This window comes from Arachis hypogaea, chromosome 10 (assembly GCF_003086295.3).
Source record: "Arachis hypogaea cultivar Tifrunner chromosome 10, arahy.Tifrunner.gnm2.J5K5, whole genome shotgun sequence".
Taxonomy (NCBI): Eukaryota; Viridiplantae; Streptophyta; class Magnoliopsida; order Fabales; family Fabaceae; genus Arachis; species Arachis hypogaea.
In genome coordinates this window covers 63,289,065-63,304,262 of record NC_092045.1, presented here as the reverse complement: position 1 = coordinate 63,304,262, position 15,198 = coordinate 63,289,065, and positions in this window count along the sequence as shown.

The following is a 15,198-nucleotide window of genomic DNA, read 5'->3' as shown; positions in this document are numbered from 1 at the left end:
TTGGATTTCTTCATTTCATTAATTCATATTCCAATAACTCTAGCCTTTCCCAAGGAAAGACTAGGACTTGAGGATTTGAATTAATTCATCCATTTAACTTACCTTCATAGTTAGAGGTTAACAAGGTGGGAGAAGAATCCAATTCTCTTCATTATTGATAAGGATAACTAGGATAGGACCTCCAGTCTTTATACCTTGCCAAGAGTTTATTTTACTGTTAATTTATTTTACTTGTTATTTAAATATGCTTGTACCCATTGCCCAAATTTCAAAAACCCCAATTTTACCTTTTTCATAGCCAATAATAAGAACATACCTCCCTGCAATTCCTTGAGAAGACGACACGAGGTTTAAATACTCGGTTATCAATTTTAAAGGGGTTTGTTACTTGTGACAACCAAAACGTTTGTACGAAGGGATTTCTATTGGTTTAGAAACTATATCTACAACGCGACTAGTTTTGTAAAATTCTTTAATAGCAAAAATCTCAACGTCAAGCATCACATGCATTGATGAGGGAAATACGATTCCACACAAAATCACCGGCAAGTATACCGGGTCGCATCAAGTAGTAATAACTCATGGGAGTGAGGTTGATCCCACAGGGATTGATGGATCAAGCAACTTTAGTGAGGTGATTAGTTTAGTCAAGCTAACAGTGGTGAATTGGGTGAAATTGAGGCAGCAGAAAGTAAATTGCAGTGAACTAAAAGTGCAGAATGTAAATCAGTAGAAGCTTAAAGAGCAAAAAAAGTAAATTGCATCAAATGTAAAGGGAATTGGGTGCAGGAAAATTAAAGAAAGCATTAAATCAGAATTAAGAACAATTACAGAAGAGTTAAATTGCATGAAAAGTAAATTCAAATCACAGCAAACTCAAACGTAAAGTTGCATAGAGTAAATTTGAAGAAGAAAATTATAAGAAACTGAAATTTCATGAGCCAAATTGAATACTGAAATGTAATAGTGCAGAAAAATAAAAGTGTATTAACTATGCTAAGCTCTCTGGAGTCTCTAATCCTCCAAGAGAGATCTGGAGTCTCTAATCCTTCAGCCTGAACCTTCTATTCTACTACTACTCTTACTGTGTGTCCCCCCTTTCTTTACTGTGAAATAAAGCCTTTTTATAAGCATTCCTAAATTACAAATGAAATTGAAATTGAAAACAAATTACAACTCAAATTAAATTCCTATTCTAATTGTTTCTTGTGCCTTTGAGTGATGTCAATGGGCTTGGAATCGGATTTAATTGAGCAGAAATTCACTTCCAGGAGAGCGTAGCGTTCATCAAGTGAACGGAAAGCTTTTACACCCATGCGTATGCGTCCTGCACTCTTGCGCGTGCTTTTATGTTTTCGCCCATCGATGCGTACGCGTCACCCATGCGTACGCGTCCCTTGCACCATTCTCTAAATGAGCGCACTGTTCTCCAATCGAGCGCTCCCCACGCGTACGTGTGGGTCTTCAAACATGCCACTTCCACGCTTCCGCTCAGCCCACGCTTGCGCGTCCTTCTTTAGGTAAGACCCACCCACGCATACGCGTCATGCACGCGTACGTGTCGATGGCTGAACTTTCATTCCCAATTTAGATTTTGCTCGAAAACGCTCACTCATGCAACATAGCGCTTTCTTTGCAAATGAGTGCCAGCCACTTCCGCGCGTATGCGTGGGTCTTCAAAAATTCTTGCCCGACGCGTAAGCGTCTTGTACGCATGCGCGTCATGGTGTTTTCGCGCCAAGAGCCCCTTCTTTGTTTAAATCATGGGTCATGCTTTTAAAAGCGTGACTTAAGGCTCCAAAGTGTGCTCCAACTTCAAAAATATGTCCAGAGTTCTTCCTTTGAGTTTATTTTGTGCTTTCTGCTTCTTTTCCTTCATCTTTTCACCTATCATCAACCAAACAAATACATCAAAGCCTTGGCATAATCATCAAATCTTGCATCATTCATATTATCAACTAAATCTTGCAAGAAATCTAATGAAAATGCATAAAATTACCAGTGTTTGATTGAATCAAGACAAGCATAAAATTCTCACTCAAACACTTACTTATTGCCTAAAAATGCATGAAAACTAAGTAAAAACTAATGAAAAAGGCTTGTGAAACTAGCCTAAGATGACTTGTCGTCAGGCATATATCCAAAATCTCAAGCCATTGGTGCCTAGCTCTGTTTATTTCTTTTTGTGTTTCTTTCTCTTGCATTTTCTTTCTTTTATTATGGACCTCTTTCATTTGTCAAGTCTCATAAAATGTAACTCAAGTTCACATCCCAAAGTCATGCCAACCTCTAGCCTTATTCATAAATCAATTAATGAACAAGCACATACCACCACATAACCTTATTCTATCTTCTATCAGAATAGACCTTTATTCTTTCTCTGTTTCACAACATATTTCTTTTATTCAAGCATGGGAATCAAAGCATACAACTTAAGCAAGATGTCATGATCCAAGAACTTAAACTAGCAGGCCAAAAATAAACATAAAATCAACCTAATGCAAATGAATCATGAAAATATGATACTGATCAAAAGGGCACAATTTGCACTTTCAATTAACATATTTAAGCTAGAGACAAGCAAGTAACGATACAACCTCTTGGTGTCTTCTTCCTTCCTCCATGTCATCATCATTGGTTGGCTTTTTTGTCTTTCCCTTGTCTTTCCACATGATGATGCAGCTTACCCTCCAAGAGATTGAATAACTTCCTGCAAAGATATTGAAAGTTGCTTGTTCCCCAAGCACTTGAGAGATGGTTAGCATGCATGTATGCTTGTGATTTTCTGAACTTAAGTTGGTGTGTGAATACCAAACTTAGTTCCTTGCCTACCTCTATATGCAGCATAATGAATACATGCAGAAAACATCAAGTGCTTTTATGAAAAAAAAAAACAAACTATGAACTAGAAAGCAAACAATTGTTAAGTAGTTTTCCTGATTGTTTGGAGCTAGTGACTAGTCATGCTGAGGGTTGCAATGTGTTCTTAATGAAATCTGTGGTGGAATACCAAACTTAGAATTACATTCACCCATGGATTGTTTTGGTGTGCAACACCAAACTTAGCTCCTTGCAATACAGATAAATCTAGTTAACTCCTTTATTGAAATAACTAGGAAAGGAAAATTACCTTTGGTTGGGTTGCCTCCCAACAAGCGCTCTTTTAATGTCATTAGCTTGACATGTTGTTCATGAATATCTTCCTCTTCTTCCAGTTTGTTAAGAGGAATGACCTCAGGGAGGAAGAAAAGCCAATTATTGTCCCCTGTTTTGGCCTCTTCCTAGCAAGCTTCCTTTTGTTATTTGCTTAGTTGAGCTTGCTTGTTGGATCAGGGGTTGGATTGCTTGTGGTTGACCTTTTCTTCTTCATCAATATGGTCAATTGTAGCTTGGTCACAATCCTCTTTTTGGTGCTCTTGTTGGTTGCCCTCACTTCTTGGACATTAAAACTTAGGTGTTATATGATGGTTGGAGTGTCCTCTTCACCAAAAGCATCAATTGAGTGGGTACTTCTTTGATTGACTTTCTCCTTTTGGGAGTGAGTTATCATGTTCCTTGATGAGCGGATAATTTATACGCTTTTTGGCATTGTTTTTAGGTAGTTTTTAGTAAGTTCAAGCTACTTTTAGGGATGTTTTCATTAGTTTTTATGTTAAATTCATATTTCTGGACTTTACTATGAGTTTGTGTGTTTTTCTGTGATTTCAGGTAATTTCTGGCTGAAATTGAGGGACTTGAGCAACACTCTGAAAAAGGCTGACAAAAGGACTGCTGATGCTGTTGGAATCTGACCTCCCTGCACTCGAAATGGATTTTCTGGAGATACAGAACTCCAAATGGCGCGCTCTCAACGGCGTTGGAAAGTAGACATCCAGAGCTTTCCAGCAATATATAATAGTTCATACTTTATTCGGGAATTGACGACGTAAAGTGGCGCTCAACGCCAAGTACATACTGCTGTCTGGAGTTAAACACCAGAAACACGTCATGATCCGGAGTTGAACGCCCAAAACACGTTATAACTTGGTGTTCAACTCCAAGAAAAGCCTCAGCTCGTGGATAGATCAAGCTCAGCCCAAACATACACCAAGTGGGTCCCGGAAGTGAATTTATGCATCAATTACTTACTCATGTAAACCCTAGTAGCTAGTTTAGTATAAATAAGACTTTTTACTAGTGTATTAGTCATCTTTTGACCATTCGGTCTTTTGATCATTCAGGGGGCTGGCCTCTCGGCCATGCCTGAACCTTTCACTTATGTATTTTCAACAGTGGAGTTTCTGCACACCATAGATTAAGGGTGTGGAGCTCTGCTGTACCTCAAGTTTCAATACAATTACTATTACTTTTTATTCAATTCTCTTTTATTCTTATTCCAAGATATACGTTGCACAACACTTTGATGAATGTGATGATCCATGACACTCATCATCATTCTCACCTATGAACGTGCGTGACTGACAACCACTTCCGTTCTACTCTAGCCCGGACGCATATCTCTTAGATTCCCCAACAGAATCTTCGTGGTATAAGCTAGATAGATGGCGGCATTCATAGGGATCCGAAAAGTTTAACCTTGTCTGTGGTATTCCGAGTAGGATCCCGGGAATCTGGAAAGTCTAACCTTGTCTGTGGTATTCCGAGTAGGATTCCGGTATTGAATGACCGTAACGAGCTTCAAACTCCTGAAGGCTGGGCGTGATGACAAACGCAAAAGAATCAATGGATTCTACTCCAACCTGATTGAGAATCGACAGATGATTAGCCGTGCTGTGACAGAGCATTTGGACCATTTTCACTGAGAGGATGGGATGTAGCTATCAACAAGGGTGATGCCTCCAGACGATTAGCCGTGCAGTGACAGCGCATAGGACCATTTTACCGAGAGGATTAAAAGTAGCCATTGATGATGGTGATGCCCTACATACAGCTTGCCATGGAAAGGAGTAGGAAGGATTGGATGAATGTAATAAAAAAGTAGAGATTCGAGAGGAGCATAGCATTTCCATAGGCCTATCTGAAATTCCCACTATTGATTTACATAAGTATTTCTATCCTATTTTATTTTCTGTTTATTAATTATTTTCGAACTCATCATAAACCAATTTAATCTGCCTAACTGAGATTTACAAGCTGACCATAGCTTGCTTCATACCAACAATCTCTGTGGGATCGACCCTTACTCACGTAAGGTATTACTTGGATGACCCAGTACACTTGCTGGTTAAGTTGAACGGAGTTGTGGAAAGAAAGTGTTGAGTTAGTTTTTTTGGCACATGCCAAAGAGCCATTATTGTTGATCACAATTTCGTCCACCAAGTTTTTGGCGCCATTGCCGGGGATTGTTCGAGTATGGACAATTGACGGTTCATCTTGTTGCTCAGATTAGGTAATTTTCTTTTCAAAAAAATCTTTTTCAAAATTTTTCTTTTCTTTTTCGTTTTTCTAATAATATTTTTCGAAAAAATTAATAAAAATCCAAAAAAATTAATAAAATCATAAAAACTAAAAATATTTTGTGTTTCTTGTTTGAGTCTTGAGTCAATTTTTAAGTTTGGTGTCAATTGCATGCTTTAAAAATTTTTCTTGCATTTTTCGAAAACTCCATGCATTCATAGTGTTCTTCATGATCTTCAAGTTGTTCTTGGTAAGTCCTCTTGTTTGATCTTGATGTTTTCCTGTTTTGTGTTGTTTGTTGTTTTTCATATGCATTTTTCGTTTGTTAGAGTCCATGCATTAAAGATTTCTAAGTTTGGTGTCTTGCATGTTTTCTTTGCATCAAAAAATTTTCATAAATATGTTCTTGATGTTCATCATGATCTTCAAAGTGTTCTTGGTGTTCATCTTGACATTCATAGTGTTCTTGCATGCATCCTGTGTTTTGATCCAAAATTTTCATGTTTTGGGTCATGTTTGTGTTTTTCTCTCTCATAATTAAAATATTCAAAAATAAAAAAATATATTTTTCTTATTTTTCTCCAAATTTTCAAAAATTTGACTTGACTTAGTCAAAAATTTTCAAAATTAGTTGTTTCTTACAAGTCAAGTCAAATTTTCAAATTTAAAAATCTTATCTTTTCAAAATCTTTTTCAAAAAAATCATATCTTTTCCAATTTTTCCTCTTCTTCGAAAATTTCAAAAAAATCTTTTTGAAAATATTTTCAAAATCTTTTTCTTATCTTTATATCAAATTTTCAAAAATTAGCTAACAATTAATGTGATTGATTAAAAAATTTGAAGTTTGTTACTTTCTTGTTAAGAAAGGTTCAATCTTTAAATTCTAGAATCATATCTTGTAGTTTCTTGTTAGTGAAGTAAGTAATTTTAAAATTTTTGAATTAAATCTTTTTATCTTTTATCTTATCTTTTTAAAAAATTTTATCTTTTTCAAAATTTGATTTCAAAATATCTTATCTAACTTCTTATCTTCTTATCTTTTCAAATTTGATTTTAATATTTTTTTCAACTAACTTTTTGACTTTGTGTTTGTTTCTTATCTTTTTCAAAATCACCTAACTACTTTTCCCTCTCTAATTTTCGAAAATATCTCATTTCTTTTTCAAAAATTCTTTTGTTTTAAATTTTAATTTTAATCTTATCTTATCTTTAATTTTCGAAAATCACTAACCACTTTTTCAAAATTATTTTCGAAATTTCCCCTCTCTTTTCTTATTCTATTTAATTATTTATTTACTAACACTTCTCTTCACCTCTCTTCATCTAAATATCCGAACCTATTCTCCTTCACTCTTCTCCCCTTTCTTCTTCTACTAACATAAAGGAATCTCTATACTGTGACATAGAGGATTCCTCTTTCTTTTCTTGTTTTCTTCTCTTTCATATGAGCAGGAACAAGGAAAAAGGTACTCTTGTTGAAATTGATCCAGAACCTGAAAGGACTCTGAAGAGAAAATTAAGAGAAGCTAAGTTACAACAATCTAAAGGTAACCTTTCAGAAATATTAGAACAAGAGAAGGAGATGGCAGCCGGAAATAATAATAATGCAAGGAGAATGCTTGGTGACTTCACAAAGCCAACGTCCAAATTTGATGGAAGAAGCATCTCCATTCCTGCCATTGGAGCCAATAATTTTGAGCTGAAACCTCAGCTAGTTGCCTTAATGCAACGAAACTGCAAGTTTTATGGACTTCCATCTGAAGATCCTTATCAGTTTTTAACTGAGTTCTTGCAGATCTGTGAGACTGTAAAGACGAATGGAGTTGATCCTGAAGTCTACAGACTCATGCTTTTCCCTTTTGCTGTAAGAGACAGAGCTAGAATATGGTTGGATTCACAACCTAAGGATAGCCTAGACTCTTGGGATAAGCTGGTCACTGCCTTCTTGGATAAATTCTTTCCTCCTCAAAAGCTGAGCAAGCTAAGAGTGGATGTTCAAACCTTCAAACAAAAAGATGGTGAATCCCTCTATGAAGCTTGGGAAAGATACAAGCAGCTGACCAAAAGATGTCCATCTGACAAGTTTTCAGAATGGACCATATTAGATATATTCTATTATGGCCTGTCTGAATTTTCGAAAATGTCATTGGACGGTTGACAAACCCCATTTGTAGGGTTTATCTTGTATTAACTTTAAGGGATTTTATCACCTTTCACCCACATTTATTCAATAAAATAGCATGGTTTTGTATATTCTCCTTTAATTGTGCTTAAGAGTGAAAACATGCTTTTTAGGTCTTAAAATAGATAAATGTAATTTACCTTGATTCTATTAGATGCCTTGATATGTTTGTTAAGTGATTTCAGATTTAGGAGGCAAAGATTGGATCAAGGGAATGAAGAAAAAGCATGTAAAGTTGGAGAACTCATGAAGAAATGAAAGAACCGGAAAGCTGTCAAGCCGACCTCTTCGCACTTAATTGACCATAACTTGAGCTACAGAGGTCCAAATGATGCGGTTCCAGTTGGGTTGGAAAGCTAACATCCGGGGCTTCAAAATGATATAAATTTTGCCACATGTTGCTTCGCGTTCAGGGGCGCGCACGCGCACTTTGCGCGCGCGCGCCGATTCTGTCCTTGCCCACTTTAATGAAATCGTCCCTAGCGGTTTTAGGAGCCATATGGGCCCAATCCAACTCATTTCTGATGCTATTTAAGTCAAGTATTGAAGGGAAATCAAGAGACTTTAGATACCTTTGATCATTAGCTTAGTTTTAGGAGTTAGAGTTAGTTTTAGAGAGAGAAGCTCTCACCTCTCTCTAGGATTAGGAATTAGGGTTAGATTAGGATCTCATAGTTCTAGGTTTAATTCAAGTCTCCTTCTACTTCTACCTTCAATTGATGATTGCTACACTTTGGTTCTTCTTTCTATCCCTATCCTCTTGTTGTAATTTCTCTTATTTTGTTTCTAGGTTTTGTAATTGAGATATTCTTGTTCTTTTGTTTTCTTTTAATAATGCAATTTGAGATAATTCATGTGATTGTGATGTTGTTGATTGTTGCTTTGTTAATTCTTTGTAATTGTTAGTTGTTGATTCCTTTTATTCTTACAAATAAAAATGCTTTCTTTCATTACCCTCCAAGTGTTTGATGAAATGCTTGAAAGGATGTTAGAGTAGAATTTTATGTTCTTGGCTTGAGAAGGTAACTTAGGATTTCTTGAGTCACTAGTGTCCAATTGATTGCTAGTTGATAGCCATTAACTCTAGCCTTCATTAATCCAATTAGTGAGAAGCTAGGACTTATGGACTAGGATTGATATAACTCATTTGACTTTCCTTTGTTAATTGATTTAAGGATGACTAAGTGGGATTAATCCTTGCAACTACCATACTTGTGGCTAGTGATAATGATGAAGACCCTTGACAACCAAATCTTGCCAAGACCATTTTGTTAATAAAGTTTTCTTACCATTTACTATTCATGTTTCTCCTCTAAAACCCCAAATATAACTCACAACCAATAACAAAACACTTTATTGTAAATCCTAGGGAGAACGACCCGAGGTTTAAATACTTCGGTTTATAGATTTTAGGGGTTTGTACTTGTGACAAACAAATTTTTGTATGAAAGGATTATTGCTTGGTTTAGAAACTATACTTTACAACGAGATTTCATTAGTGAAATTCTAAACCGTCAAAAATCCAATCGTCAAAATGGCGCCGTTGCCGGGGATTTGCAATGGTGTTATGTTATTGGTTATTGTACATATGTGAATATTGTGAATAGGTTTATCTTTTGTTTGTTTCTTAATTTTTGTTAGTTTTATTTCGTTTTTCCATAATGAGTTCTCACTTTGGCTATGAGTTTGGCTCTAATTGTGTTGTAGGGAATGTGAACTTCAATGCTAACATGTACCAAGGATGGAACACTCCAAGATGGGAGGAGCCTCAAGGAATTGATCACTCCTATTGGCATCAACCTCCGGACACTTATAGGTATAATTCTCATCCTAATGCATGTCAATTCAATGGTTATGGTGACTCCTTTTATGACAATCAACCACCACCATATACCTATGAATCTCATCCTCAACATGATGCTCAACCATACTCACAAGCCCCATATCACCAAAACCCTCCATATGACCCCAATCCTTATCCACCATACCCACCACCTTATGAGCCATATGAACCATACAGGGAACCACCACCATTCCAACACAATTACTCTCAAGAACCACCTCAATGCACACCATCTCCATACCTTTACCAAGAAGAACCACCTTCCTACCGTGAACCCTCTCTCCAAAATAATGAACCTTCCTATTCACCCCAAGCCCCAATAGATGACTCTTTCACATTGCTACTTCAAGGACAAGCGGATATACAAAGGAACACCCTAGAGTTTGTGAGTAACTTGACCAAGGTAGTGTCCACCTTATCCTACAAATTTTTGAACACTGAAGGTGCTTCCGTGGCCACATGTGAAGAATCCATTGAAGATCATAGCATGAAGGAGAGATTGGAAAACCCGGTGGAAAATGAGGGAGGCTATTTTGTATTAGAGCAATTGGAGGAGCCTATGGTTATTGAAGAAAAGGAAGAGGTGGTTGAAGATTTAGGAGATGTTGAAAGTCCATGGGAATGTAGCATCATGGAGAACTCTTCCAAGAAGCTTGATATTGATGTTGAGGAGGGTGCGCAACCTCCAAGGCATATCATCGTTGGAGACTTGGAAGAGGCTTATCAAGAGATGGATTCAATCATGAATGAATTTCTCTCTACAATGGAATCCTCTCCCATTGGACATGGAGTTGAAATTATAGAAGAGTGTGCACAACCTCCCATACCCTTGGTGAACTATGAAGAAGAGAGTGAATCAAAAGAGAGCTACCAAGAGGAAAAAGTTGGCATGGTATATATTGAAATTGAAGAATATGAAGAGGTTGATCAAGAGATGAACTCATTCATCAATGAATTCCTATCCAAAGTTGAATCACCTCCCATTAAACAAGATGACGTTCTTGAAGACAACACCAAGCCACGTAACAAAGGGGATGAGGTTGAAATTGAAGAAGCTTGTGAAGAGGTGGAAATAACTAAAGAAGAGCCTAAAGAAGTAGACCTTGCATTGTCTAAGTGTGGGGAGGTCTTCCTTCCCAAGTCACCATCCAACACAACATTCAAGTGGGTAAAACTTCTATCCCTAAGCTTCACTTTCTCAGTTGAATATGGTTTGATTGAAAATGATGGACAACTTAGAGCTCTTTGTGGAGTTAAGAGTAAGAGGGAGTGGTGTAATGGTTGGAAAAAGAATGTTAGGCTCATTAAGGTTAAACCCTCAAGGCATAAATACTATGGTTGGAGGAATGCTAAATTGTATGGGTCTAGAAGGAGAATTTGGTGCATAAAGGAGAATTCTATATGCCTACCACCCAAGTTGAATCATGATAATCAACTAGAAGATGGGTGTGAAAATAAGATATGGGATCCCGGATCACAACATGAAGGCCAAATTTGGGAGCTCATGGTTTGTGGAGAACTCCATCAAAGCTTGAAGATATTGAAATTGAAGAATGGAGCTTATTGGAGATTCAAGCATTGGTGGAAGTTCCAAGATGAGTACAAGCACAAGCCACCTTGAGAAGAGCTCCCCATAAGTCCAACTTAAGGACTTAAACTAAAAGTGCTAGGTGGGAGACACCCCACCATGGTAAACTCTTTCCATCCTCTTTTAGTTTTGTTTAATAAGTGATTTGAGTTGCCATTGTAGGTAGATTTTCATTTCATATTGATTTGTTGGTAAAGATTGGTTGTTAGTATGTTGTATTCATTAGTAGTAGATGAATAAATCCTAAAATCAAATTGCATTTATGTGAATTGTTTGATATGTGATTGAATAAAGAAGAGTTTTGGACATTATAGGGAGCTCTTGGGCATTTTTTTTCTGCTTTCTGGGCAAAAAAAAAAAAAAAAAAAACAGCCATGTGCGCGTAAGCACGCTGTGCGCGCGCGCGCACATTGCACTTCTGCAACTTCTGGTACAAAAACCAGAGAGTTGTGCCCGCGTTGTGCCCGCATTGTGCTGGGAGCCCAACCTCATCCACGCGTAAGCGCGCTGTGCGCGCGCGCGCGGATCGTCCCAACCACATCCACACGTAAGCGCGCTGTGCGCGCGCGCGCGGATTGTGCATGCTGCATCCACGCGTAAGCGCGCTGTGCGCGCGCGCGCGGATTTGCACTCTGCTTTTCTCTCTCCCCCTTTCTCCTTCTTTCTTCTTCTCTTCTTCTTTCTTTCTCATTTTTTTTTCTTTCTTCTTCCTCTCTTGAAAGATTTTTCTTCTTTTCCCTTTTAATATAAAAAAAATTTTTTTTTTAATAATAAAAAAAAGAAAAAAAATATAATAATAAATAAATAAATAAATAAATAAAATACTAAAAAAAATAAAAAAATTCAAAATATAAAAAAAAAACTTTTTTTTCTCTTCTTCTATTTTCTTTGGTCTATTACATTTGCATACTTTTCTTCTTTGCATTTTAATTTTGTTTCTATAATTTGTTCTCATTTTATTTTCTAAATTTCTCATTTTAATAATGGTGTTGAAATCTCTCACTCAATTGTTGAGAATTTCTTGCATTTGTTTTGGTGCTTCATGACTTGTTACATTAATTGTAATATTTGTCAACACACAAGATTAGTGCTTTAGTCCTTCCTAATTCATTACCCTTTGTTTTCTTTTCTTGTACCGCTTCATCATTGAATTAGGATGGAATTAAATGCTTTCATGCGTATCACTAATCTTGTTTGTGTCAATCCTTATTTGATCTTGATGCTCCATATACTCTCCATGCTTTAACTTTACTTTTGCATCAAGTATCATTGATATGCCATTTTCTCTTATTGTTTCTTCCTCTACATGTTGTAGCTACCATGTAGTAGAGAACCATACCTTTATTTGGCATTAGCCCCCGCCTATGTCCTAATTGCTTTGATGTCTTTGTTATAGGCTTAATTTTCTTTCTTTTTCTCTCCTTCTAGGTTGGCCACCAAGAAGGAAAGGAATGAGAAAGCTTCTAAATGGGGCAAAAAAAACAAGTCATCCGCACTACCATTTGAGAAGCTCATCAATTGTAGCAACCCATCCACTCTGCTCTTCTTTGCATGCACCGAGGACGGTGCAATCTTCAAGTGTGGGGAGGTCGTCGACCGATCTCCATGGGTAACAATTTTCTTTTTCAACACCAATGTTAGTTAGTTATTGCATTTGCATGATAGGTTGCATGTTAGTTAGAATTTGTACATATTTTACCACTTCTTTCTTATTAGGACTACTTGGTTAGGGTGATGATTTCCTTTCCAAGAAACCATTTTAGGGCAACCTACCAATTTGAAAAATTTTTTGTTGAACTTGCTTGAAAGAATGTATTTTGGAACATGGTTTTTGAGCTAAGAACACAAGCGTGTGAGACTTGAGCCTAATGATGTGGTTACATTTTATAACCACTTATTTCCCATTCTTGTGTGGAATTATTCTCTTCCTATAATTGTAATCTTTGATTTGTTTGATTCTTTATGTCCATTATTTTGTGTATTCATGCATTTATATGATTGAGGCCATCATTTCATTAGCTCACTTACCCAAATGGCCTTACCTTTTATCTTCCTTTGTTAGCCAAATTTGAGCCTATGATTAACCCACTTTGTTCTTAATTTAGCACATTACAAGCCTTAAAGCGAAAAACAATAAAAGTCCTTATTTGGATCTTTGATTGGCTTAGGCTAGTGAGTGTGAGTGTCATCCAAGAGTGGGAAGACTTTGGGACATTGGTTGGGATAAAAGGGTGTTTGTGTTTTGTATTTTTATATTGGGGAATTGGGTACATGCTCATGTATTGATTAAATGTATAGACCTTATGCATTGATGTTCTTGTATATAGTTTGAAAAAAAAAAGAGAAATAAAAGTTAAAAAAAAGAAAAAAAAGAGAAAAAGAAAAAGAAAAGAAAAGAAAATGTATATAGAAAAAGAAAGAAAAGAAAAGCAATAAAGGGGACAAAATGCCCCAAAGTGAAGCTCAAACAATAAAGAATCAATGCATATGGAATGTGAATCAAAAAGGAAATGCATGAGTATGTGAAAAAGTGAGGAATGGGTAGTTAGTTTAGTACTTAATTGTATAGGTCATTATATAGGTTAGGTGGGAAAGTTTAAGTTAATCAAAGATTCAAATCCTAAGTCCACTAGCCATATATGATCCTACCTTAACCCTAGCCCCATTACAACCTAAAGAAAAGACCTCATGATAATTGTATGCATGCATGAAATAATTGTTGATTGTTAGATGAAAAACAAATTTTGGAAAGCATGATTAGGGGAGAATTGAGAGAATCAACCCCAAACACCGAGCGACTAGAGTGCAAACACTCCCGGTGAGGGTTCGATGCTCAATTCCTTGATTCCCGGCTTTCATGAGCGTTCTTCTTGCAAGTCTACTTGAACTTCATTTCATACTTAAATTGGTAGGATTCATGAATCGTCATATGACCTTAGCCCTACCCGTTTATACATGCTCTTGGAGGATTGAATTATTTTTAACCAAGTAGGTAAAACCATTTTTGAATTTTAGTTGCATTCATATAGATAGATGCATATAGTTTATTCACATTGAATAAATGTTGATACCCTTTGTTTCTCTCTTGGCTTAAGCATGAGGACATGCTTGGTTTAAGTGTGGGGAGGTTGACAAACCCCATTTGTAGGGTTTATCTTGTATTAACTTTAAGGGATTTTATCACCTTTCACCCACATTTATTCAATAAAATAGCATGGTTTTGTATATTATCCTTTAATTGTGCTTAAGAGTGAAAACATGCTTTTTAGGTCTTAAAATAGATAAATGTAATTTACCTTGATTCTATTAGATGCCTTGATATGTTTGTTAAGTGATTTCAGATTTAGGAGGCAAAGATTGGATCAAGGGAATGAAGAAAAATCATGTAAAGTTGGAGAACTCATGAAGAAATGAAAGAACCGGAAAGCTGTCAAGCCGACCTCTTCGCACTTAATTGACCATAACTTGAGCTACAGAGGTCCAAATGATGCGGTTCCAGTTGGGTTGGAAAGCTAACATCCGGGGCTTCAAAATGATATAAATTTTGCCACATGTTGCTTCGCGTTCAGGGGCGCGCACGCGCACTTTGCGCGCGCGCGCCGATTCTGTCCTTGCCCACTTTAATGAAATCGTCCCCAGCGGTTTTAGGAGCCATATGGGCCCAATCCAACTCATTTCTGATGCTATTTAAGTCAAGTATTGAAGGGAAATCAAGAGACTTTAGATACTTTTGATCATTAGCTTAGTTTTAGGAGTTAGAGTTAGTTTTAGAGAGAGAAGCTCTCACCTCTCTCTAGGATTAGGAATTAGGGTTAGATTAGGATCTCATAGTTCTAGGTTTAATTCAAGTCTCCTTCTACTTCTACCTTCAATTGATGATTGCTACACTTTGGTTCTTCTTTCTATCCCTATCCTCTTGTTGTAATTTCTCTTATTTTGTTTCTAGGTTTTGTAATTGAGATATTCTTGTTCTTTTGTTTTCTTTTAATAATGCAATTTGAGATAATTCATGTGATTGTGATGTTGTTGATTGTTGCTTTGTTAATTCTTTGTAATTGTTAGTTGTTGATTCCTTTTATTCTTACAAATAAAAATGCTTTCTTTCATTACCCTCCAAGTGTTTGATGAAATGCTTGAAAGGATGTTAGAGTAGAATTTTATGTTCTTGGCTTGAGAAGGTAACTTAG